Raw genomic sequence first — 27,118 nt, forward strand, 5'->3', positions numbered from 1 at the left:
CTCTTCCAGCACCTCAAATAAGCTTTCTCCCCTCACAGATATTCTAGTCAGTCCATGGCACCGGATCCCGCGTGTCTCTTCTTCTGTCCCTCAGGTTTCATCATGGAGAACAAACGATGCTTTGCCAATCGCTTCTCAGACTACAAGGGCAGCCTTCTGTCCGGCCAGAGCAGCGAAGCAACGGTCCAACTCAGCACATTGGAGAGCGTCCTACAGAAAGTGCTGGTCCAGGGGAGTGATGAGGGGGGCTGGCGGGGGTTGCTTACATGCTCTACCACTAGGGTTGGGCGAATTTGACCCGTTTAGTTTCACCAAAATTTCGCCGCCAGCGAAACAAGTTCAGGGAGATTGGGGAGATGTGCACCCTGCTCGGCTTCCTGGAGTGCGGCTTGGACGAGTTGTTTGTGGGAAGAAGCGGCTACCTGTGCACGGCTCTGGTGCTGAAGCAAAAGCTGGGGCTGGAGGTAAGGGACCGGCTCACAGGATTGGCTTTTGTTGGCGATCACAAGCTTTTGCCATACATTGCCAGTAATATATATCCAGTATATAATGTAGCTAACGTGAGCACATGCAAAGAACTAGCTCTTTTTATTCAAAGGCAAATCAGAATGTCCAGCCTGTGAGTCAGAAGCTGTAACCCCCCAATAATACCCCCATTATTTATTCTAGTGAGCTATCAAAGTACATTGATATTTCAGTTATAGCATTTTAAGTTATTTTGGACTGATCCACGCCACTATCCTAAAATAATGTAGGGGGTTGTTCACCTTTAAACAAACTAACTTTAGTATGATATACAGAGTGATACTCAGCAATCTGGTTGCAATCTCAGCAATCTGGTTGCTAGGGTCCAAAATACCCTATCAACCATGCATTAGAATATGAATTGGAGAGGGCCTGAATCGAAATATGCATAATAAAAAGTGGCAATAACAATAAATGTGTAGCCTTACAGAGCATTTGTTTTTAGATGGGGTCACCCATTTGAAACCTGGAAAGAGTTTTTTTTTTAAAAAAATGAAGAGCAATTGCAAAGTTGGTAGGAATTGAACATTCTATAACTTACTAAAAGTAACCTCAAAGGCCAACTACCCCTTTCATTTCCAGAATTCTTATTGTATAATCCCATCTGTGAATGCAGCCTGAGATATTACTTTAGAATAACTCTACTCCCATATCATCTAATCAGACCATGCAGCTCTCCAACATGCACATGCCATGTAACACTCCTCATATAAGGCTCAGTTTTAAGACTCAATATGTTGTTACATACATTATTCTGCATCTACTGTGGTTCAAAGCCAGTAAGCTAAAAGTATGCCAGCTGCCTTCAATACAATTAGGGATACACCAAATCTGGAATTGGGTTCAGGATTCATTGACCCTGAGCACTTTTTTGCAGGATTTAGATTTGACTTCTATGTGTTCAGACAAATTGTATGGGGATGTCTGGATACAAAAATGTTTTTCCACAATTGAGGCATTTTTTAAAAATATTTCTCATATTTGCACATGCAAAGTTGGGGTTGAAATTTGGCTGAATCTTGTGATAAAGAGTTTCCATCAGAATCCAAAACATATGAATTTGGCTCATCCATATATACAATATAACTAAAAAGCCATACCACCCTACATCTTTTGCTAATCAGGTGTTTGGTACCCTTTGTACCATGTACTTACTCATCTTTAGCACAGCCATGGTACTTTGATTGGCAACAATTATAGTTGTCTGTCTTCCACTTGTAAAAGAGGCAACATATAGCACCTCCTTCTCCTACTCAAGTCTTATGTCTCTTCTTCTCATGCCTCCTCAGTAATTTAGCGAAATATAATATGTGTAAAGTCATTATTTTATACCTTATAAAGACTTGTTCTGTGACCCTCCATAGACTGCATGCAAACTCCATAATATATCTGAGGGTTGTGGAAAGATTCCACATGTTGCATTAAGAACAACTAACAGATCACTTGGGGCCTCCTATAAGTCCTAGTATATCTTGCACCTTGCTTAGGTTTTCTGTCTGAGAAACTTGATACCCTCCTTCCTACCAAATGTAATTCAGCTAAGTCTTAAAGAGCCATTTTCTGGTATGTATTTAATGTGGGATCAGGTCTTGTGATGGAGAGACTGGAAGGGCCAAAGGCAACAACGTGACCAAAACTGTGCTGCTATTAGGCAGAGCATAGAGCAAATCTGTTGTAGTAAATAACATATTTACTATTTACAGTAGGAATATCAAAAGTCAGGTTCAAATTCAGTGTAGTAATAAAGGCACTGATGTAGCTGCCTTATGATTTCCTGATTATTGAAGTCCTTGGCGTCTTAGTGTACCCCAAGAACAAACTGTTGTGCGGCCCGATGTTCATTATATCATTACATTACAGCCTTGTGCTTTTATATCATCATGGAACTCCTTTGAAGATTCTTTTTGGGCCCAATCCACACTAGTTATGCCATAGTTAATTTAAAGGTGAACAACCCCTTTAATAAATAAATAACGCTGATCTAGAAGTTTAGAAGTTCTGACCTGCAGCCATAAGGGTAACACTTCCCTACTTTAAACATTAGCACTGCACTCTTAAAAAAAGACTTTTCCATTAGCTTTAATCAATTTATTCAGGGTCACTACATCTCCATATTGACATGTCTCACCCAGAAGGTGTGACATCGTAATTAGTATTTGTTCACATAGTCTAATTCCTCAGGGGATTTGGGAAAGCAATCTGTTCTTTCCAATGGATTCCAAATAATAATACCTTGTCCTACAGAAGGTTTTCTCATTTTCACAGTTGATTAATTCTGATGGTCTGAATCTGCACACATAGCATCTTTTTACTTTCCCATGTTATATGTTCTATGCGCTAAAAGTGTGCTGGGTGGAGGTCCCTTGATGTTTGAAAAGGTTAACAACATTTATGGACTTGAACTTTATCGATCTGAATACTCACTCTTCCATTTCTGGAATAATGTTATTATTAAACCTGTGCAGGAGAGGGCTTATTTCTGAAGAAAGCAGTGTACAAAGTGCAAAATATACACTAAGGGGCCGATTCACTAACTTCGAGTGAAGGATTCGAAGGTAAAAAACTTCGAATTTCGAAGTTTTTTTTGGGCTACTTCGACCTTCGACTACGACTTCGAATCGAAGGATTCGTAGTAAAAATCGTTCGACTATTCGACCATTCGATAGTCGAAGTACTGTCTCTTTAAAAAAAACTTCGACCCCCTAGTTCGCCATCTAAAAGCTACCGAAGTCAAATCAATGGGGAAGGTCCCCATAGGCTTGGCTAACTTTTTTTGATCGAAGGATATTCCTTTGATCGTTGGATTAAAATCCTTCGAATCGTTCGATTCGAAGGATTTTATCGTTCGATCGAAGGAATTATCCTTCGATCGAACTATCTGCGCTAAATCCTTCGATATTCGAAGTCGAAGGATTTTAATTCCTAGTCGAATATCGAGGGTTAATTAACCCTCCACATTCGACCCTTAGTGAATCGGCCCCTAAGTATGCCATTTTTACTCACAATACAGTTTTATTTCACTAAATTCTTGCACCTAATACATCAGGAGGATGCAGCCAGCATGCTGGAGTAAGATGCAAATATGAAGGTGCATGTTACTAGTCAATTAGAACAGGAAGAGTCATTTTTCTATGAACAAAATCACTTATTTGGTGGACTGTAATTCAAAGTTATACTTCCTGCCCTTGGGCGAGTGTATTAATATATATAATTGATTGTGATTAAATACTGTAAGTTGGGGAGAATAAATGACCATTCATGCCTAGAAATGTTTTTTCTGATTTTAATAAGAAGGTTTATAGAAATGCATGGATACAGTTATAACTGCAGGAAACCTATATCAACGGTTGCTTAGCAGAGTGAAATCTTCCAAGGTCACTTCCAAGGTCAGAAGATGTTTGTAGGAATTAGACACATCAGTAACTACAGTATATATGTTATTATGTAAGAAAACGATTTCACACCTTGCATAATTTTTTATTTCTGATTTTAACAGACTGACCCTGGATTTATATAATTTATTGTAGCATTTAGGAGGTAGCCTCAATCAATCCCCTATAGACCTTGTGATATTTTTGGAAGGCAACTGGATCTTTGACAAAAAATACTAATCAGGAATCTTGGGGAGCATATGTGAGCTGTTCTAGTGGAGTAATCATTTGGCTTATGCTGTGCCAGTCAGTGCATCAGTAGACATTTCCAAGCATATAACAGGATTTGTTTCAAACACCAGATCCTCCGCCATTTCTAGCAGACAGGAAATATTCATCAATAATTTAAAGGGATACTGTCATGGGAAAATTTTTTTTTTTCAAAATGAATCAGTTAATAGTGCTGCTCCAGCAGAATTCTGCACTGAAATCCATTTCTCAAAAGAGCAAACAGATTTTTTTATATTCAATTTTGAAATCTGACATGGGGCTAGACATTTTGACAATTTCCCAGCTGCCCCAAGTCATGTGACTTGTGCTCTGATAAACTTCAATCACTCTTTACTGCTGTACTGCAAGTTGGAGTGATATCACCCCTCCCTTTTTTCCCCCAGCAGCCAAACAAAAGAACAGTGGGAAGGTAACGAGATAGCAGCTCCCTAACACAAGATAACAGCTGCCTGGTAGATCTAAGAACAGCACTCAATAGTAAAAACCCATGTCCCACTGAGACTCCTTCAGTTACATTGAGAAGGAGAAACAGCAGCCTGCCAGAAAGTATTTCTCTCCTGAAGTGCAGGCACAAGTCACATGACCAGGGGCAGCTGGGAAATTGACAAAATGTCTAGCCCCATGTCATATTTCAAAATTGAATATAAAAAAATCTGTTTGCTCTTTTGAGAAATGGATTTCACTGCAGAATTCTGCTGGAGCAGCACTATTAACTGATTCGTTTTGAAAAAAAAATGTTTTTCCCATGACAGTATCCCTTTAACATTTGTTTAAATATCCTGTGGGAAAACGTGTTTCCAATCCAGTGCAGCCAGATAAAGGGCATTATTGGATAGTAGATACTCTATTGTAGAGAATACTGGCAACTAAGGATGCCACAGGTCATCCCCAGGGAATAGGGACATTTATGAGAACTAATCCAATCCATTAGAATACGAGATTAGGTGCCATAACCAACAACTGTTTACATTAAGAATGTTAATCAAACCCAGGGTTTGCATAAAGCTGGCCATAGACGGGCAAATATATCCAACGCATTATCGTTTGTTGCACTCTCCCGAACTACCACTAACCATTAGATTAAATAAAATATTAAAAAAAAGAACAAATCAGACGAGGTTCTGACCATTAATTCAAAGACAGCAATCGTACAAAAGTTATGTCTGACAAATAGTAGTGACAGTCACACATTGATATAGTCAGATAGGCAATACATGCAGAGATATTATAATTAGCAGACAGAAATCTTGTAACCTGTCTGATCCACTAACTAACTAACAATTGTTGGAGGCATGCTAAGTAAATAAAACTCCCTAATGTCAAGGCAGGGCTTAGAGTTCCTGCAAGACTTCAGAAATAGAGCTGCAATAGCAAAGCCCAATGTTTCCGTCTCAACACTTGTGGGTCAGTTACCATTTTGAACTTTGTTGGCTTGTCTTCTCTTTACAAAGCTCTGCAGAATACACAAAACATGAATAAAACTCATATGAATTCCATCTCAATCGAACCTTCCTCTGCACTCTAATGTCAAAGTACATTTAGATTATTATGTCAACTGTCAAGTAATAGTAGAGGGTAAGACTTTCTGAACAGTAGTGCTTAGAAGGCAAATGTACAAATTTGGCATAAATCAGCATTATAAATTCAGCCGGTTTAGGGGGATTCCATCAAAAATAAAATAAAAATAAGGTCTAGTGGTATGGAAGAAAGAATTCTATGCAACTTAACCATAATTAAATAGTTCATGTCCCTTTCTGTTATCTGCACTGTTCATCCTGATTACACATACCAATTAAAGCATACAGGTCCGGTCATTACAGAACATACAAGGCATTGTGGGAATTGTAGTCTTAGTTGGAGGAGAAATTCTTTACAATAAGGATGAGCAATGAAAGCAAAAACAAGGGCCAGTTAATTTGCTTTCAGCAATTCCAGATACAAATGAACATTTTAAAGTAAAATATATTAATATATATATGAAGATTGCTTGGAATTACATTTTTTTAATTTCCCTATTAAGTTTGCCCCCTCTTTACAGAAATGAAATGCTTATAGTTCTGTCAGTCCCCAGGGATTCTGTTCTTATTGGAGGTTTTAAAGATGACTGACACTCAGAATTATTCACTGGCAGATTCTATTTGTTATCCTGTGGCTTTGGCCAAGCAGAGGGAGCAGAAAGCTCACTGGATGCACCTGTAACACTGCTACAAAACATCTTTGGATGAAAAGGAATGATTCATGCAACTCCACAAGACAAAGTGTATTGAACCAAACATAAAGGTTATGTGCAGCTGTAGGTAGAATGTTCACTTTGATGCAAAAAATACAAAGCAGTGTGAAAAAAATAATAATTGTGTTCTCTCATAAATATCACCTATTTTTCAGCAACTCCCATTTTATTTCATTTAATCGTGTTTTAATTTTATAAGTGGATTTCCGACAATAAAAAACCTGAGCTGAGCGTCAAGGTCATTGTAATCTCTTTTCTTCATGACTCATCAGTCAGTTTACTCTAAGTAGAAACAGTTAATTTATTAAATATCATTTAAATTTCACGATTTAATCTGCATTACAATTATATATATATATCTATATATATATAGATATATATATATATAATATATCATTATAGGCTAGAAGGATTGGAATCTTCACCATTTCACCAGCATAACAAATGGGGTGCCACAGGTTAGCCATACCTTTCAGTCTGTTACGTGACATTTGGAAAATCTAACATCTTCATGCTATTTAGTCTCACTGTCACTTTATGAAGACATGCTAGTGTTGTAGTCAAGTTACACCTCTTTAATGGCTCACTACCTTAAAGGAGAACTAAACCCAAATATAATTGATCATTATTGGATGCACAATCCCTGTTGGGTTTATTTAATGTTTATATAATTTTTAGTAGACTTTAGGTATGGAGATCCAAATTACAGAAAGATCCCTTACCCAAAAATCCTCAGGTCCCAAGCATTCTGGATAAGAACTCCCATACCTGCACTTAAACAATAAATGGCAAGTGTCTATTGCCAAAAATACAAAGAAGGAAGGCAGTCAAGTGTCTATTGCCGGTAATGATGCAAAAAATGTACCTCTTCAGAAACATTAGGCAGGCTCCCATTCATATACTGTAAATAAAAGTGGAAAACAGGAAGGGGATGATACAGTGGCATATTGTATATTTTGTTTTTATAAGGTGATTTAAACTTGTTGTTTTGAAAATAAATCTTATCTATGTAAAGCTTTACCTAGAAAAACCTAAAAACACAAATGTCTACTTATTTATTAAAAGATCTGAATATATAAAGTGCAAACTAATCAAAATACAGAAGAATTCCAAATAAGAATCTGAAACCCTTGGGATGCTTGTTTTAGTAAGAATTTTTGTGTGAATACAAAACAACCCCAAGAAAACCTTGAAGTGAGAAAAGAGTTTACAGTTGGAAAATGACAGCTCCCATTGATTTCTACATGATTTTTGCATTCGCGTTTTTTGTGGGTTTTTACATGTAACGAATGAAAACATTTCTGTAGATTAGAATAATTCGTCTAATGCACTATTTTTTTTAGTGCTAATCAATTTGATTTGGGGAAAAGAAAAATATATAAACATTAATAAATCAGCCCCTAAGTCACACTTACATTCAATGATATTATATTCTATAGGTAATTTAATTAGGGATGCACCGAATCCACTTTTTTGGATTCATCCGAACCCCCGAATCCTTGGCAAAAGATTCGTCCAAATTCCGAATCCTAATTTGCATATGCAAATTAAGGGTGGGAAGGGAAAACATTTTTTACTTCCTTGTTTTGTGTCAAAAAGTCACGTGATTTACCTCCCGCCCCTAATTTGCATATGCAAATTAGGATTCGGGTTCGGCCTGGCAGAAGGATTCGGCCGAATCCGAATCCTGCTGAAAAAGGCCAAATCCCTGAACCGAATCCTGGATTCGGTGCATCCCTAAATTTTAATACATATTCCTTTTCAATGTGCTAGTACAGATATGGGAACTGTTATACAGAATGCTCAGGATCTGGGATTTCCAGATAAATCTTTCCATAAATTGGATCTCCATACCTAAAGTCGACTAGAAACCCCATTAAACATTAAATAAATCCAGTAGGCTGGGTTTGCTTCCAATAAAGTTTAATTATATCTTAGTTTCAATCAAGTACAAGGTACTAAAAAGATAGATTATTTGAATATGTCTATGGGAGACAGCATCCCATCATTCTGAGCTTTCTGGATAACGGGTTTCAGGATAATGGATCCCATACCTGTATTATTTGTAGGCATGTATAAAATTGATTGCCACTGAAATTTTTCAGTGGTTAGAGTCTTGTAATATCCCTTACAATTCCAGGACTCCATGACCTGGCGATAATACATTTTCTTGAAAAAATATTTCTGCCAGTATGCAAATGCAAATTGCCACTAACGTCATGATAATTTGACGGATTGGTCGGATTGCACTGAAATCAGTCGTTCACCGACGAAAAATCTTTGCGTCTATGGGGACCTTTTGGGTAATGACATGTGAAGATTGCTGCTAAGTTATAACTATTATCTTGCACTTAAATAATGGTCCCTATTGAGCACCAGATATAACTACATGTTGACTGCAGTACTTAAAATGCAAGGCAACCCAAAAATAGAAACTTGCCTAATAGAAGATAACAGAATTCTAAGTAACTTTCCAATATACATTTATTTAAAAAATGCATTGCTTTTAAAGTTATTTGTAAAAAAAATAAAAAAAATAAAATGCTATCGAAAGCAGCATTTGCTGGACTCCTGGTTGCTACTTTTTATACAATGTTACAAAAATCTTAGTTCCCCAGCAAAGACAGGCCTGTTAATTAGCTGCCTTGTCTTACATTGTATCAACAGTCTGAGCCATTCGGGCAGATAGTAGAAAGGGACAAACACTGCTTTCAATAGCAATACATATAATAACTAGAGAGGTACATTTCCTGAAGAAAATGTGAGTGGTGCTTGCCGTGGCAAAACTCAGGCCCAAATCTGATTGGCTGTTGTTGCCCCGCCCCTTTTTTTCCTAATTGTGAACCACAGTCACTCAGTGACTAACATACCAAAGTTTGGGAATGCTGTCATTTAATGTGTAAAAATGGCAGCATTTCTATTTTTTTCTATTGAAAATCAATGAATGAAATTTGATTGGTTGTTGGTGGCTCCGCCCACTTTTTCTAAACTTGAAGTGGAAACCCCCAGCGACCACATTTGTGATATTCAAGGTCCCTGACATCAATACTGAGAGAATGGCAGCCTTCTTAATTTTTCCCATTAAAACCAATCAAAGAAATCTGATTGGTTGGTTTTGGCTCCACCCACTTTTCTTAATTTTAATCCCAGTCCCCCAGTGACCAACTGTGCCAAGTTTGAGGACCCTGCCATTAACCGTCTAAGAGCGGCAGCAGTTTAAAATTTTCCTATTTAATTGAATGGCTGAAATTTGATTGGCTGTTGTAGACTCTGCCCACTTTTTGTAAATTTTGGCTGCAGTCACCCAGTGACCCACGGTGCCAAGTTTGGGAGTTTTGGCTTTATTACTGTGAGAATTACAGCTGTTTACATTTTCTCATTGAAGTCAATAGGGAAAATCTGATTGGTTGTTTGCGGCTCCGCTCACTTTTTTGGGTCCCCAAAATAGGACAGAAAAGTCACAACACCCCATTCCCGAATAAGCTGAACGGTTTGACACCTCATTCATGGGTCTGCGACAAACTAATTATTCGATAAATTCCCCATTATAAGTCAATGGGGCAAATTTGGGGACCTCTCCTGCCCCGGGGGTAAAACTTATACCCTCGTGTGGGGTATCATCTGACACAGGTCGCAAACCTCTTCAAATGTGGTAAATTTAACGTTTCTACAAGATTCCCTCTCTGCGCTAGAATTTGTCAAAAGTTGGCCTCAATGTTAATCTATGGGACTTTTCGGGGTGGTTAATTGCCCCCGCAAGGGGCAATTAACCACCCACCCCTTAGAAAAGTCATACCACCCCATTCCCGATTAAGCCGCACGATTTGACACCTCATTCATGGGTCTAGGACAAACGGTGCGGGACTAGTTACGCGCCAAACTTTCATACGGAAGAAGAATAAAAATAAGTTTGCAAGATAACAGTAGTGATGCTTTGCTTCGCAAGCACCACTAATAACTTAAAAAACATAGACAATTTGTAATGCATGTATATTACAAAGCTGCTTAGAATTACGTTTTCTTTTATTATGCAAAATTTTATTTTGGGGTTGACTTGCTCTTTAACTATTTCACAAGTATAATTATAAAAAGTTAACAGTACCGATCTCATTCTGATCCAAAAATCCACTTTCTGTCAACCTTGGGCAGAATCTTTTGGGGAAGCTAGAATCCCAGCATCCGCTCACTCCTAACTGGAGAATATCAGGAGCAGGCCTCTGTTTTTGCCATTTTGATAACGGTGTCCCTAATTTCTTGTAACAAATTCTTTTCCCACAAATAGAGACCAGTTTAGCTGGAGCAGTAGACAATCTATCTTAATAAACAACTATACTATGGATGTAGGAGTTTAGAAGAGTTACACAGCTAGATTTTCTCACGTTAATTTTTTTTTTCAATTTGTCCTTTGCATATAATTTATAACAGTTAAAATGTGTGTATAGCTTCAAAAGGCCAACTGTGTCTTTGCAAGAGAGAACAATGCCACCTTGTGGATAAATTACACAGTTAAAGTGTGACTCTTGCAACCTGGATTAATATCAGTTGTTTTCTTGTCCAATGTAGACACTAAGGCGATATGGTTATGTATGGTATATGCTTGGTGGTACAACATTACAAATCTTTATTATTATGGAAAACACATTGAAAGCTTCACTGGCAATTTACAAAAGTACAGCTGTAAAATTTAATGTATATTTGGAATGTTTAAAGGAGATGCAATTAACATCTATTACTTTGTAAGCCTATCAGTTATCTATGCAGAAGCTTAAATGATATGCTGACATAAGTTTTCTAAAGCACAAGGAATGTCCAACCTCATGGAGTCAGTTTGTTATGGACCCACAAGGAACATGGAGGACCTTTCATCATGTGCGCCACTCACAAATTAACTGGACAAGTATTCTTTTCTGCATTCCTTCAGAGTGAGGTGAGACAGCTTTCCTGTGGTCCAGACACCTGTTGCAGTTCCGTAGGCTAGGCTCATGTGCAGAGCAATATAGCAAGGAGTACTGTATGAGACCAGCGAAAGCATGATTTTCTTTTTTAAGGAAGAGGTGCCATGACCCATGGTGAAAAAGGTAGTAATTTTGGTCTCCAGATTGATGTCTACAAAATTGTCCCCTACCAGTGTTTTTGACTTTCCTTGTCAATTATGATTGATTGATGTGTGTGATGCTTTTTGGCATGTTTTGGTCTACTTGATTCCCAGATGAAATCTGGGAGCATTAGTCCAGTTGCCCATTAAGATGACTATGGTTGCCACCTGGCCGGTATTTTTTACGAGCCTGGCCAGTAAAATGAAGCTTGATTCCAACGTTATTAATAAGAAAAAATTATAACATCATAGCAAGGCCAGTATTTTTTTACAGAGAGTTTCACGGCCGTCTTATCACTGTTAAATGATGTTTTGGTGCATCTATCCCTTTTCTCAGTGAACATGGGGAAAAAGGAGAGGTTCGCCTGAAACAATAAGGGTTATGTTCAAACAAGAAGGAAGTGTGAAAATTAAAAAAAAACACAGGCACAATCCACTCTTTTCTTGCACTTTGCACACTGCCCTCCTGCTTTAAAAAGCTGCTGCGCAGACCTGCGGCTGGACTGATGAATACAGTGTTGCATGCATTTGGCAGCTCTGTATTTATGGGGTGGGGAGGAACATGTAGGTGTCCACTAACTTGTGCATCATTCAGAAGTACATGTTAGGGAGTGGGGGGTAAACCCTATGGCAGGCAGTAAGGACAGAGCTAAACTATACCCGCTGGCAACTTGTACCAGATTTTTCAGTCTGTGGTGAGTTGCAGGGCTTAGACATGCCTGGAATACAAGTTCTCTGTGCATGAGTACTAAAAGACATGCACTTGCTCTTGCACTTCTGCCCTGGGTTTTCATAAATAACCCCCTTGATTTGTGATGTGGTTTATTGATTGGATTATATGGCTACCTATGGAATTACAAACTGGACTACATATACTACTCAAGCTTGCATTTCCCTTGCACGAATTTAGCATTATTATTTATTATGAATGGTAGTAGAGTAGTAGTATTAGAAAGTAGAGAGTATGGGTTTGGAAAGCTTTAAGTTTGGAAACTTAAAGGGGTTTTTCACCTTTGCATTAAACTTTAGTATGATGTAGAGCGTGATATTCTGAGACAATTTGTAACTGGTTTTCATGTTTTATTATTTGTAGTTTTTGAGTTATTTAGCTTTTTACACAGAAGGAGCAGTACATCAGCAATTTTAGCAATATGGTTGCTAGGGTCTAAATTCTGATTTGAATAAGAGACTGGAGTATGAATAAGAGAAGGCCTGAATAGAAAGATGAGTGATTAAAAGTAGCAATAACAATACATTTATAGCCTTTCAGAGCATTTGTTTTTTAACTGGGGGTCAGTGACCCCCATTAGAAAGCTGGAAAGATCCAGAAGAAGAAGGCAAATAATTAAAAAACTATAACAAATAAATAATGAAGAACAAATTAAAAGTTGCTTAGATTTGGTCATTCTATAACATGCTAAAACTTAAGTCAAAGGTGAAACACCCCTTTAAAATATGTGACTTAGTTGAGTAAAATTGTTGGAAAACAATTTTCTACTTTGCTTTTTTTAGTGTTTTACCCTGAAAACCATTTCTATTGCCATTCTAGCAAGCAAGGAAGAAATACTGTATTCTAGATTGTATTCTAGATTCCAGATATACACAAAGTATGAGGCAATAATTCACGAGACAAAGCAGGGCCAATTACCATTTGCCTGAGAAGCTCTTTAACATTTAATACAATTATTAATATGCCTGTTGCTTATGTACCTTTAAGATTGAAAGTGAAACGAAGCTGTCACTTTCACTGCAGCTGTGAAAAACGGTGACAAAGCCACTCCATGGCAATGAATGAATTAATTTCAGTAGAATATTAAACTCCATAATGATCATGAGAAGGGGAATACCAGAAGAATTAGGCAGCAGTTATATTTATATGATGTGATATATTTAGCTGCTAATAGGCATTGGTTTCCTGTTGGTGAGTGTTCTGTAGAGATAACAAGTCTGCAGGCAGATGCTCTCAGTGATAACACTTAGGGGCACATTTACAAAGCTCGAGTGAAGGATTCGAATTAAAAAAACTTCGAATTTCGAAGTGTTTTTTGGGCTACTTCGACCATCGAATGGGCTACTTCGACCTTCGACTACGACTTCGACTACGAATCGAACGATTCGAACTAAAAATCGTTCGACTATTCGACCATTCGATAGTCGAAGTACTGTCTCTTTAAGAAAAACTTCGACCCCCTACTTCGGCAGCTAAAAGCTACCGAAGTCAATGTTAGCCTATGGGGAAGGTCCCCATAGGCTTGCCTGAGATTTTTTGATCGAAGGATATTCCTTCGATCGTTGTATTAAAATCCTTCGATCGTCCGATCGCAGGATTTGCGCTAAATCGTTCGACTTCGATATTCGAAGTCGAACGATTTTAGTTCCTAGTCGAATATCGAGGGTTAATTAACCCTCGATATTCGACCCTTCATACATCTGCCCCTTAGTTTAACTCTTCTATGCTGCATGCCTAGAATGAAAACAACCCAATTGGCACAGTTCAAACAATTACATTTCAGGTTGTAGGATCAGCATCAAACACCTGGAAATAAACTGGATTTACAAAAAACTGAATAACAATCATTCCTAGGACATTTATGCTTTCATGTTTGTACTCATATCCAAACATCCTGCCTTGTTTCTAAATTGTTTAGCTACAATACTGCTGTGAGATGAAATAACTGTGCTTTAGTGGCAAATATATATTGGTATGTTTTCTAAATCTACTAGTTATAGTAGGGATGCAACAAATCCTGGATTCGGTTCGGGATTCGCCAGGCCTTTTTCAGCAGGATTCAGATTCGGCCGAATCCTTCTGCCCAGCTGAACCGAATCCAAACCATAATTTGCATATGCAAATTTGGGGGGGGGAAGGAAATTGCATGACTTTTTGTCAGAATACAAGGAAGTACAAAATGTTTTCCCCTTCCCACCCCTAATTTGCATATGCAAATTAGGGTTCAGATTCGGTTTGGTATTCTGTGCATCCCTAAGTTATAGTATTGCAATTTCTGATACAAACACTATTGGGGAGAATAATTTGAATTGATAAAAGATATATTAAAAAAAAGATCCTGGCATAACTAAGGCAATGCATCAACATTGAAGCAGTTGCACTTGCAATTAGTTTTTGAGCTTTAACTTGTGTGCTTCTTCAACCTAACATCATTTTCCCGCTGCAGCCATGCTGTTTGTCAGTGGCGCAGTGCAGATTGCTGACTCATACTGAAACTAGCCAATTCAAACAGGTAAAAGTCTTCACTAAGTGATATCAGGAACATGTTGCTTGGTGGCAGAAGTAACAAATAAAGCATTAAACATTGAAACAACTGTAAGCAAAAAAAATAAACTGTTCATGAAACATACTTTCTTGTACAGTGTAGCAGTTTTCTTTTTATTAATAGTGACAGTTCCCATTAAATAAAGTTTCCATTTGTCTCCCCCTTTTTTTTACACTCCTTAGGCCCATTATGCACCACTTCCCCCCTCTTTTTAATATCCAAACTTTTCACCAATTTCTTTTATTTGGGTTATAACTTCTGTTACTTTTTATCTCCCATCAGTTTTGCTTTACTTTGTTTGACCTCTCCTTTTTTTCTTTCATTTTTTAATTTCTGCTTTCCTGCTTTGTCCTTTTAATTTTTCTTCTACCCATTCCCAAATATTTGATCTGTTCCTCCCTTCCCCCTGCCCCGCATCTTTAAACTCTGCTCTTCATGTCACTCCAAAACTTATTTTTTGCTCATCCCTTCTACCTTTCAATTTTCCCTCCAATTTTTCCCTCCCACTGTTTCCTGCAGGGAACTCTATCACTATAAAATGCCCCTGTCTAAACCTATGTAAATGAGAATTATTGTTCAAACCACAAAGCTTGCTTGCCTTAAGTGTCATGTATATTTAACGCAACCAACTAGGTGTCACAGTAGTATAGCTCAATGTTCCTTTAACTATAATTAATGTGGAACCTTAGTATACAGCTTGGAGCTCAACATGAGATTTCTGGTAACTTGATCATTTGTTTACTTGTGAAATCACAGTCATACACTGACAGGATCACCCTTCTGAGAGGCTTCTAAACATAAAACTCACATTAGCACAAGGACCAATGAATAAACGATAATGAAGATACAATATCAATAATATGATATAATAATATAAATAATACAAGATCTTACAGGGCGACTATGGCCCTAGTTCAGCATTGGCTCTTTTTAAAGGGTTACCCACCTTTAATTTAACTTTTAGTTAAATCTGGTCTCTAGACTGTAATATACATAGGAGATGGTATGAATATACAGATAAGTAATAAAATTAACACTAAGAATACAATTGTAGCCTCACAGAGCAAACATTTTTTATCTGCTGGAGCCAGTGACCCCTGTTTGAAAGTTGGAAAGAGTCAGAAGATCAGAAGCAGTTAATTAAAAATCTTTAAAAATAAATAAATAAATGATGAAGACCAATTGAAATGCCCAGTTAACTTAAAGACGAACTTCTCCTTTAAAGGGATTGTTCACCTTTAAATATTTTAAAAATTAACTTTTAGTATTACATAGAAAGTTTTATTCTGAGTCAATTTGCAATTGGTTTTCATTTTTTTTTATTATTTGTGTTTTTGATGTATTCAGCTTTATATTCAGAAGCTTTCTAATTTGCAATTTCAACATCCTGGTTGCTAGGATCCAAATTACCCTAGCAACCATGCATTGATTGGAATGAGAGGCTGGTATATAAATAGGGCAGGGCCTAAATAGCAATATGAGTCATAAAAAGTATCAATAACAAGTAGCCTTACAAAGCATTTTTAGATGAGATCAGAGACCCCCATTTGAAAGCTGGAAAAATTTAGAAGAAGAAGGCAAATAATTCAAAAACGATAAGAAAAAATTAAGGCCAATTGAAAAGTTTCTTAGAATTAGACATTCTATAATATACTAAAATTTATCTTAAAGGTGAACCACACCTTATAAGTTATAGAGCCTCTGTGCCTAAGAGACTTACCTTTCTCAATAAACCGATCTATGTATATTATTATTTGTATTTATTATTAAATATTAATAAGATTTGATATTTTACATTATTTAAATCAGCCCCTGTACCAGTGGAGTTTTATTCTGTATACAGAGATTACATTGAACTTTATTCTTACACGTTTTCATATTTAGTGCTTATTTAGGTTGCCACCCCCCCCCCCCGGCATGCTGCCTGGGACTGGAAGAAGTCGGAGAACATTTTCGTCAGCAAGGCACAGTAGGCACGGGTGACTATCTTCTTTGGAAGGCGCTCACCAGTGACGTCACTGGTGTGCGCCGAAGGCTTAAAAGAGTTGAGCATGGCGCACTTTTGCACACACGCAATCAAAGACTCAAGCAGAGAACACACGTAGTCTGACTTCTTCGTCGTTTTGACTCGTCAGTTGTCACCACTTGCCACCCGCCAAGCCAAAGAGTTGCTATTATTAGTTTGCAGGCAGCTTACTCCATAATTTAAGCACACGGTTGTCTTAGACAGTCAGATTCAGTCCCAGGCAGCTAGCTAGAACATGGCATGGGGGTTGGTGGGGAACCCAACAGGCCAAGGGGCCAGGCCAGCATAGTGGACTGTAGCAGACTAGCAGTAGCACCCCTGGTCCTGCAGCAGTCAGTGCCACTGTGCCAGTGGGCAGAGAATTTTGTTTTTTTATTAATTAAAAACTTCAGGTGAGGGGTTGGGTCGGCCAGCAGCAGGGAGGGTTACTGGGCCCAGTAACAGCTGTAGAGGCAGAACCAGCCTGTGCCTAAAAGTGAAACAGTCAGAAATAAATTATGCAGACAGTAAAATAATTTTTGTAGCCTGCAGACAGTGAAATAATTTCTGCAGACACAGTGAAATAATTTTTGTAGCATGCAGACGGTAAAATAATTTTTGTAGCCTGCAGACAGTGAAATAATTTCTGTAGACAGTTAAATAATTTCTGCAGACAGTGGAATAATTTTTGTTATTTTTGTTTCGCCGCGTAAATATGCTGTCATATGCCATTGCCTAAGCCTGAAGCCGCTAGCGTATTAACATGGCGGTCTGCTTTTTTTTTTAAAAAAAACAAAACATGGCGCCTACCACGCCGAAATAAAGCCCTACCCTAGAAGGGGGCCCTGTGGAAAGTGTAGCCTAGGGGCCTCACATGTCCTTAATCCGCCATTGACTGTATGAATGGTATTATGAATAGGATCTGACACATTGCCTTGCATCAAAAAAAATAGCCTCACTATATACTATAACATGCATCCGCATAACCAAGGGATGCTTATCAGCATACAGGTATAACTGAAAGTAAATCATTTGCTATTTCTTTAAACAACATAATTAAACAAACAGTATCTTCCTTTACAGGTATTGACTCCAGTTCAGATAAGATCAATCTGCCAAGCCATCCTGGAATCTGGGAAGCATTATTTAAAGAAAAAAAGAAAACTATTCCCCCTTATGTACTCTTATTATGGGACAGAATATTTGGGTGAGCTGACGTGAGCATGCAAAGCATGGATTTTCTTTGTGCCTCTGATCATTAGCTTTTGCTACACTCCAATATATATACTGTTTGTCTATAATCTGTCTGTCCAACTGTCCATCAGTCTTGCTGTCTATCTTCACTGTCTTTTCATCTTTTGTTCATATTAAAAGTAGGGATGCATCGAATCCACTATTTTGGATTCGTTTGAACCCCGGAATCCTTCACAAAAGATTTGTCCGAATACCAAATCCTAATTTGCATATGGGAACTGAATGTATTTGCATATGCAAATTAGGGGTGGGAAGAGGAAAACATTTTTACTTCCTTGTTTTGTGACAAAAAGTCACAAGATTTCCCTCTGTGCCCCTAATTTCAGGGCCGCAACTAGGGGTAGGCAGAGTAGGCACGTGCCTAGGGCGCAAAGCTGAGGGGGCGCCAGGCACATACCTGCTCTTTCGCCTATCCCATGTCCGGTCCTGTCTCCCTGGCTGCCCCTGGTACATTCGCGCTGGCGCGTACATTCGCGCTGGCTCGTACGTTCGCGCATGCGCGCTGGCACGTAGGTTTGCGCTTGCGCAATTGAGCAAACACTAAGCCGGCGCCGGCCAGGTTGCCTAGGGCTCCTGGCCGGGTTGGCCCGGCTCTGCCTAATTTGCACATGCAAATTAGGATTCGGTTCTGCCGGGCAGAATGATTTAGCCGAATCCGAATCCTGCTGAAAAAGGCCGAATCCTGGCCGAATCCCGAACCAAATTCTGGATTCGGTGCATCCCTAATTAAAAGCTTAATGTACATTTATTTTTTATCTTTTTAGAAAGGGATTTCGGGCTTATCTTTCAAGTCTTTTCTTAAGCAGCCATTATATCTTTGGCAGGTTTCTTACAAGCTTTCTTAGTCCTTCCTGAAGGCCCCCTATGGCAAAAAGCCATCATGGACAATGTTCTGATATTATGTAACTGTCTTTACCTGACAACATTGGAGACATGGACAACATGCCTTATGGTAGAATTCATATGGGAAAATATAATTATAATATAAAAATATAATATTATGCCAGCATCAGTATTTCACAGTTCTCTAGGAAAAGTGGTATCATCCCCCTTTTAATTTGTAATTTTTACTATCTTCTTGAATGAAACAGCAGTAACATTGTAACATTTGCTAAACACAGGCAGCAGCATGGCTAAAGCTACAGCCTTGCTCCTGCAATGAAAACACTGAAACATTTTCCAACAAAACTTACCAAAGTCATTGACAATATGTAATAATGTTTTTTTACCCCGCCATCAGCGGGGACGACCAACGCATGCTCCAGCGCCATCTTGCTCTACTATGGGCGCGCGAGCGCCTCCATGTCCTTTAAAGGCACAGGTGCGCTGGCGTGATGACGCCAGTGCGCAATGGCGCCAAATTTAAACTATAAATAGTATGAAAGTGCTTCCAGAGGGTGCCCATGATTGAATCTTTATTCTAGTGGTTCCTGAAGCCTTGTGCTATTTGTTCCTGTAAACTTTATCTGTGAATTCTGGTTTTGATCCCTGCCTGTCCCTGACAATTCTGATATCTGTACTCTGACCTTTGCCTGCATCTCGACTACTCTTTCTGCCTGATCCCATCTGTTTGTTTACCCGGCTTTGACCCTTGCCTGCCTGACGATTCTTGATATCTGCCTGCCTCGACCCAGTCTGTCTGACTATTCTCTTGCCTGCTCCATTTGTACCGTGACCTTCGGCCCAAAAGACTCTGCTAACAGCCGTGTCCCTTGCCAGCCAGAACATCTTGCCTTGCACCTTTCGTTAAGTCCAGGTGGCACCCAAGTAAGCTGAGGGGTCCTCCCGAAGCCCAACGGTGGTCACACTACTGGTGAAGCCGAGCCGAGACCAGGGTGCTTGGCACTTGTTCTGGTATTGGGTGCCGGTCGTGACAGTAATTATGCATTGTATACATACATATATATCTGTATAAACATAGACTGCTTGAAATATATTACCATTTCTGTTTATTCTGCCACATTTTATTCTATTTGGTTTTGTAGGTGCAGCACATGGGCTATCATTTGTTTTGCAAATGCTTTTGTCCTACCAGGACTATCTCCAGCCTGCAGACCGGGACCTTGTTTGGGAGAGTGTAATTGGCCCCCAGAATTAGGGGGAGTGATAGAACGAGAGAATGAGCTTGTACATTGGTGCCATGGTGCCCAGGGTTAGAACATATTAATATATCAAGTAAGACATTAAGTAGTATCCTCACGCTTAAACTTGTTCCTGTGGAACAAATGGAGAAGATATGTCAGCAATATAACCTATAGGGAAGGAAATTAATATCACCTTCATCTGCTTCAGATGGAATAGAGGGATTAACAACAAAAGGAACATATTGGAAGTAACCAAAAGCAGCCAATCACAATTGCCACATGATTATGCCACTCGTCGCATACAGCTAAGGGGTTAATGAGGTGCTTGTTAGTGGTTATCCTAGAGTCAGGATCAGATGCTTTTGCTCACGCTGTCAATGTTGTAAACATTCTCTGCTGTGCTGTAGAACTTTAACAATACTAATGATAAGCTGATATGCCAGCTCATTTAATGCTTGACAGGTTCATGCCTTTTTAGAAAGAAAGTTCCTAGTCAGACGTTGCAGCACTTTCAGAAGCCACCTCATTCCACCTTCTGCTCTACCCTGTTGGCTCTAAATTTAGCTTCTCAGTATAGAATTTGTCAAGTGACAGCCAATGCTCGTCTGTGTGCACATCTGATTATTGCACTATTTTTTGTGTTCTGGGCATAATTAAAATCAGAATAGTCTGACATTTGCTAAATTTGTGGACGGGAGCTAGGTTGAGTTTATTTTTGGTAAAATAAGAGGAAAAAAAATGAATTTTAGTAAATAACCCCCTTAGAGTAAAGTATAAAGTGCAGTATTCGACAAAAATAGGGATTGACAACCCATAACAAGATTGCTAAACTGGCTGCAGAAATGCCTTGGGTGTTGTACAGGTATGGGACCTGTTATCCAGAATGCTCGGGACCTGGGGTTTTCCGGATAACAGATCTTTCCGCAATATGGGTCTTCATGCCTTAAGTCTACTAGAAATTCATTTAAACATTAAATAAACCCAATAGGCTGGTTTTACTTACAATAAGGATTAATTATATCTTAGTTGGGATCAAGTACAATATACTGTTTTATTATTACAGAGAAAAAGGAAATCATTTTAAGAAAATTTGGATTATTTGGATAAAATGGAGCCTATGGGAGACAGTCATTCCTTAATTCGGAGCTTTCTGGATATCGGGTTTCCAGATAAGGGATCCTATACCTGTATTACAAGTCACAAAGTTTGAATTAGGTCTATAGCATTAACCAATAGCAACCAGATCAGATGTTTGCTTTCAGTTAGATGACAAGTAAATGCTACTTGATGATTAATTGATATGTGTTATTAGTGCCTATTCAGACTTAGCAATTTTATTACATTTCCCTGAACATTTGAGGAATTGTAATGTGAGTATATTGAATCCTTGGACCATTGAGGAAGTAGTCTTTGCAATATCTTGTCTCTGATGTTGGCGTATTGGGTTCTACAGTATGTGTGACATTGTGTGCATCTTGCCACAATAATAATAAACATATCATAACTATAAACATAATTGAAAAGCACCTACATGTACATAACTACACCCTATTGTCTATTTAATTAGTTTGCATGTTTTTTATTTAAATAAATATTTTTTTAGTAACAGATGCATTATTTACTACTATTATTTTATTCCAGTATTCAGTAACATATAATTCCCTTATTAAATGGGAAAAAAGTAGCTTACATAAATCTGCTGGCAGGCACTCAAATAAAGGCGATCTTCCAACAAATTGTAGAAATCAAGTAGAAAAGATTTATTGTGTCCTCCGCCTTACGCGTTTCATGCTACAAACACTTAATCAATCTGATTAAGTGTTTGTAGCACGAAACGCGTAAGGTGGAGGACACAATAAATCTTTTCTACTTGATTTCTACAATTTGTTGGAAGATCGCCTTTATTTAAGTGCCTGCCATCAGATTTATGTATGGTTATCCGCTCCCCAAGCTGAGGGCTCAGGGAGGTGCATATGGGCCACTTCCTAAGATTCCACTCACATTATAACCCCCTCCCTGTTTCTTGAAAAAAGTAGCTTAGACGTAGTTCAGGTGATTTATGCTATATTGAGAAAATAGTATTTTTTTCATTTTCAGTTCATTCGCTTTAGAGTTAATGGCCTTCTTGCTATTTTAGGCATTGCATATCTGTTTGCCAAAGCATATCTGCTTACCCGGAAACCTTTCTATCTGGACACATGTGTAACACCTATTTGGGCCACTCGGGGTTAATTCACCAGCTAGAACACTAGAGCATGGGTTACAGGCGACTTACACCCAGGGCAGGGCCTTCGCTAAGTGGAAGTGTTCCCTCTATGGTGTAGTGCAACTACATCCCCCCCAGGCTACTGTGCACACAAAAACAACTTGGGCGCCAGGAGGTTCTTAACAATCAGGAACGGTTTACTATGCCAAAAAGGGCAAATGACCACAGGTTTCAGTACTCACGCAGGAGTTGAGGAAACAGCATATTGAGAGTTCACACAGATCAAAGGCAGGCTCACACAGAGAGTACACAGGCAAATGCAGTACAACCTTTCCCTCCTGGAAGTTGTCAGGAAAGCAGCTTCTACCCTACAGTCCCTCTTCACTGAGGTCCTTGACTGGAGGCAACACACAGAGCCTCTGGGAAGCTACTCCCTTTCTGCAAATCCTTGTTGGAGCTTCAGCTGCTCTTCTATCCTCTCTGCCTTTCTCTCCTAGAGAGACTATGACAAGTCTGCCCTAGTATATCTGTTCCTCATTCACGGGTCCCCGACTTGGACACATGCCTTCTTCTGGGCCTATTGCACTCAGTCCCCCTGAGCACATCCAGCTGGAATCACATCCAGAGGCAAAAGAGGAAGAGGCCACTCCCTGCACACACTATATAGGAGTGAGTCAGAGCAGTGTCATCAAATCTCTCAGCCTATCACTGTAAAGGTTATTTTGTAACAGGGATTCTACCCAATAACCCAAGGAAATGGTGAAAAGATAAACTCTATAGGGCCTGTATCCCTATAGGGCCCTACATTCACCCGGGGGAAAAAAACCCATTTCTCCTGACAATGGTTTAACAATCCCCAACATTTCAACTTACAGTACCATCACATCCACTTCTGGTATCCTCTCCTAGGCATACCTGGTAACAATGGTCACTGCAAAGGAAACACAGCATGCACAATACTGTATCAACATTAAATAATAACAGTTGCAGTTGGTCAACTTTATTATACGCCAAAAACTTTCTTTCCTCCCAAGGGTCCACACAGGTCATCCTTGAAGTGCAGAAACAAGGCAGAAGAGTTGTGGTGGGGATCAATAGTCCTGAATTAGAACCCACTGAGTCCAGCAGTCCTTCCAGCCACAAAAAAACAAGCAAGCAGCAATCTAGGCATCTCACTCTGCAGGAGTCCATAGAAGAGCTGTAGCAAACATCAGAAGAATCCATCCTCCAGGTTCTCTTCTTCCAGATCCATGATCCAGGATCACACATGAGCAGGAAATGGCTCCATCCGGGACATCCATCTTCCTCCCATCCAACTGACATCCGCAGGCCTTCGTGAAATTCGGGGCGAACCTCCAAGCCCGAACCCACGGCCAAATACTTCGAAGGAAATTCGTACGATTCGAAGAATTCGTACGTTCCGTTAATCCACTTCGAAAAATTCGTACGATCCATTCGTACACTCCGACAAATTCGTACATCCATTCGTACGATTCGAACAAAACAATGCACAGCCTGGTATTTAAAGGGGTAATACCCCACGTTGGGCAGCCAAATGTAACACCTATTTGGGCCACTCGGCGTTAATTCACCAGCTAGAACACTAGAGCATGGGTTACACGCGACTTACACCCAGGGCAGGGCCTTCGCTAAGTGGAAGTGTTCCCTCTATGGTGTAGTGCAACTACATCCCCCCCAGGCTACAATGCACACAAAAACAACTTGGGCGCCAGGAGGTTTTAACAATCAGGAACGGTTTATTATGCCAAAAAGGGCAAATGACCACAGGTTTCAGTACTCACGCAGGAGTTGAGGAAACAGCATATTGAGAGTTCACACAGAACAAGGCAGGCTCACACAGAGAGTACACAGGCAAATGCAGTACAACCTTTCCCTCCTGGAAGTTGTCAGGAAAGCAGCTTCTACCCTACAGTCCCTCTTCACTGAGGTCCCTGACTGGAGGCAACACACAGAGCCTCTGGGAAGCTACTCCCTTTCTGTAAATCCTTGTTGGAGCTTCAGCTGCTCTTTCTCTCTATCCTATCTGCCTTTCTCTCCTAGAGAGACTATGACAAGTCTGCCCTAGTGTAACTATTCCTCATTCACGGGGTTACCTGGTCCCCGACTTGGACACATGCCTTCTTCTGGGCCTATTGCACTCAGTCCCCCTGAGCACATCCAGCTGGAATCACATCCAGAGGCAAAAGAGGAAGAGGCCACTCCCTGCACACACTTTATAGGAGTGAGTCAGAGCAGTGTCACCAAATCTCTCAGCCTATCACTGTAAAGGTTATTTTGTAACAGGGATTCTACCCAATAACCCAAGGAAATGGTGAAAATATTAACTCTATAGGGCCTGTATCCCTATAGGGCCCTACACATGCATCAGATCTGGAGAGCTAACATGGCAAAAGGGACTGCTAAAGAAAGGCCCAGGAATTTGCCATGGGGTTGCAGGCAGCGCTTATGTTTTTATTTGCTTTACAGACTCACAGGCAACTCAAAATACATTTACAGAGCATAGAGGTGAGTGATGTTAAGAAGATGTATTGGTCTACATCATGTAAATGCTCCACAGACTCTTCTGTAAAGCTGCAATTGTACTACCACTATATTTGTGCCCCTGACTTTTGTCAACTCTGCATAAGGGCCTATATTGACAATAATTATTTGGCTACCGTTGGTATATGGGCCCTTGAGTGGTATGAGTAAAAATTGCTTAGTCAACAATTTAATTCTTAAAGAACTAAACCCTAAAAATGAATACATCTAAAAATGCCATATGTTATATACTTAACTTATTGCACCAGCCTAAAGTTTCAGCTTCTCAATAGCAGCAATGATCCAGGATTTCAAACCTGTAACAGGGGGTCACCATCTTGGATAGTGTCTGCGACACTCACATGCTCAGTGAGCTCTGAGCAGATGTTGAGAAGCTAAACTTAGGGGTTGTCGCAAATTATCAAGCAGAAAATGAGGTTGTCCTGTCATATAAACTGATGCTACAAGGCTGATTATTAAATTATGATGCTAATTGCACTGGTTTCTGTGCTGCCATGTAGTAGTCATCTGTATTAATTACTAATCAGCCTTTTATTGTGATATTTATATTCTATGTGTACTGTATATTTTGAGTCCCTAAGCTCAGTAAGTGACAGCAGCAGAGAGGTTGTGCAGTGAATCAGCAGAAAAGAAGATGGGGAGCTACTGGGGCATCTTTTGGACACAGATCTTGCCTGCTAAAGGGCTGTGGTTGCTTTGGGCTGGTTAAGCTTTAATTCGCCTTTAAGGTCTCTTTTGCTTATAGATCTTTGCCAGTCAAAAATGTATAACTTAAATGTTAGTCCTATATAACTATAGGTTCATTGTTTACTGTATGCATTTTGATATTTTGACATTGGTTCAAGTGTTTCAAAACAAATTGCTTACAGCAGATTTTACATATCAGTCCTAAAACGTGTCAACAACAGTTGCTTATAGTAGGTATTTCACACCTGGTGCCAAAAAGTTATTGCATACAATAAGTAGTACATATGAGTCCTAGACAGCTAGCAACACGTTTCTTCCAATAGCTTTTACATAAAGGTGCTTGAGCCAACATTGAATTGCTTACAGTGGCTACTACATAATGCTCACAGAGCCAACAATTGTTTGCCTGCTCTTAACTATTTCATAAAGGTCCTAGAGAGTCATCAATGAATTGCTTACAGCAGGTATTAGATGCAGACTCCTCAGCCAGCAACTAAAAGCTTATACGTTTAATGTATGACTCTTAGAAAGTCAATAATAAAACTGCTTACAGTAGCTATTACATAGAGCTCCTGGAGCCATAAATTAGTTCTAACCCTTTTTGTGTATAGGTCTTAGAGAGTAAACACAATAATAAAGTCCTGGCTACTGTACTGCTTATTAGCCTTATAGAGTTTAACAGTGAATTGCTTATGTTAGATATTACTGATTTTACCTAGAAAGCCAACCACACATTGCTTACTAAGCAGCTAATAGATAAGGATGCACCGAATCCAATATATTGGATTCGGCCGAACCCCGGAATCCTTCAAGAAAGATTCAGCCGAATTTGCAAATTAGGGATGGGAAGGGGAAAACTTGTTTTGTGACAAAAAGTCAAGTGATTTCCCTCCCTGCCCCTAATTTGCATATGCAAATTAGGATTCGGATTCGGTTCAGCCAGGCAGAAGGATTCGGCCGAATCCGAATCCTGCTGAAAAAGGCTTGAACCCTGGCCGAATCCCGAACCGAATCCCTGGATTTGGTGCATCCCTACTAATAGATGATGAGTCTGAAATAATTACCAAATCTAACATGTATTTGTTTTCTCTTTAGGTTTGCAGAGTTCCTATTTTCAGATGAATTCAAAGCTGGATCCTGTACCATCGAAAGCATTTATAGTCTCTATGAACGGCTTTCCGGAACTTTGTGTTTTCTGGTTGATCTCCTTCAGCCTAAAAATGCTGAGTTTCCTCTATTCAGTGTGTTTGTCTAGAGAGCCCTATTACACTGTTCTGTCAAAGATCCTCTGTCCTAAACTATCCAACAGTAATTAACTTGTTCGTGCGGTTACAAAAGCAGTAGAAATGCAACTCAAATTAGAGGATTGTCATTCTGCCCATGATTGAATAAGTTGCAAGTAGCTGATGCTGTTGTCATGCCTCTGCCCTTGACAATTTTTATTAAAAACATGATGCATAGCAGAGTGAGTACAACAGGTGCTTTTGGAGACGTATTTTTAAAAAAGTGCTTTTAAATTACCTGGAAAAGACA

At 39.2% G+C, this 27,118-nt stretch overlaps 1 pseudogene; it reads left to right on the forward strand.

Moving 5' to 3' along the window:
* LOC108707529 lies at positions 1 to 26,976 on the forward strand (annotated as a pseudogene).
* Positions 26,977 to 27,118: the final 142 nt, after the last annotated feature.

The sequence above is a fragment of the Xenopus laevis genome, chromosome 2L (genome assembly GCF_017654675.1).
Source record: "Xenopus laevis strain J_2021 chromosome 2L, Xenopus_laevis_v10.1, whole genome shotgun sequence".
NCBI classification, from domain to species: domain Eukaryota; kingdom Metazoa; phylum Chordata; class Amphibia; order Anura; family Pipidae; genus Xenopus; species Xenopus laevis.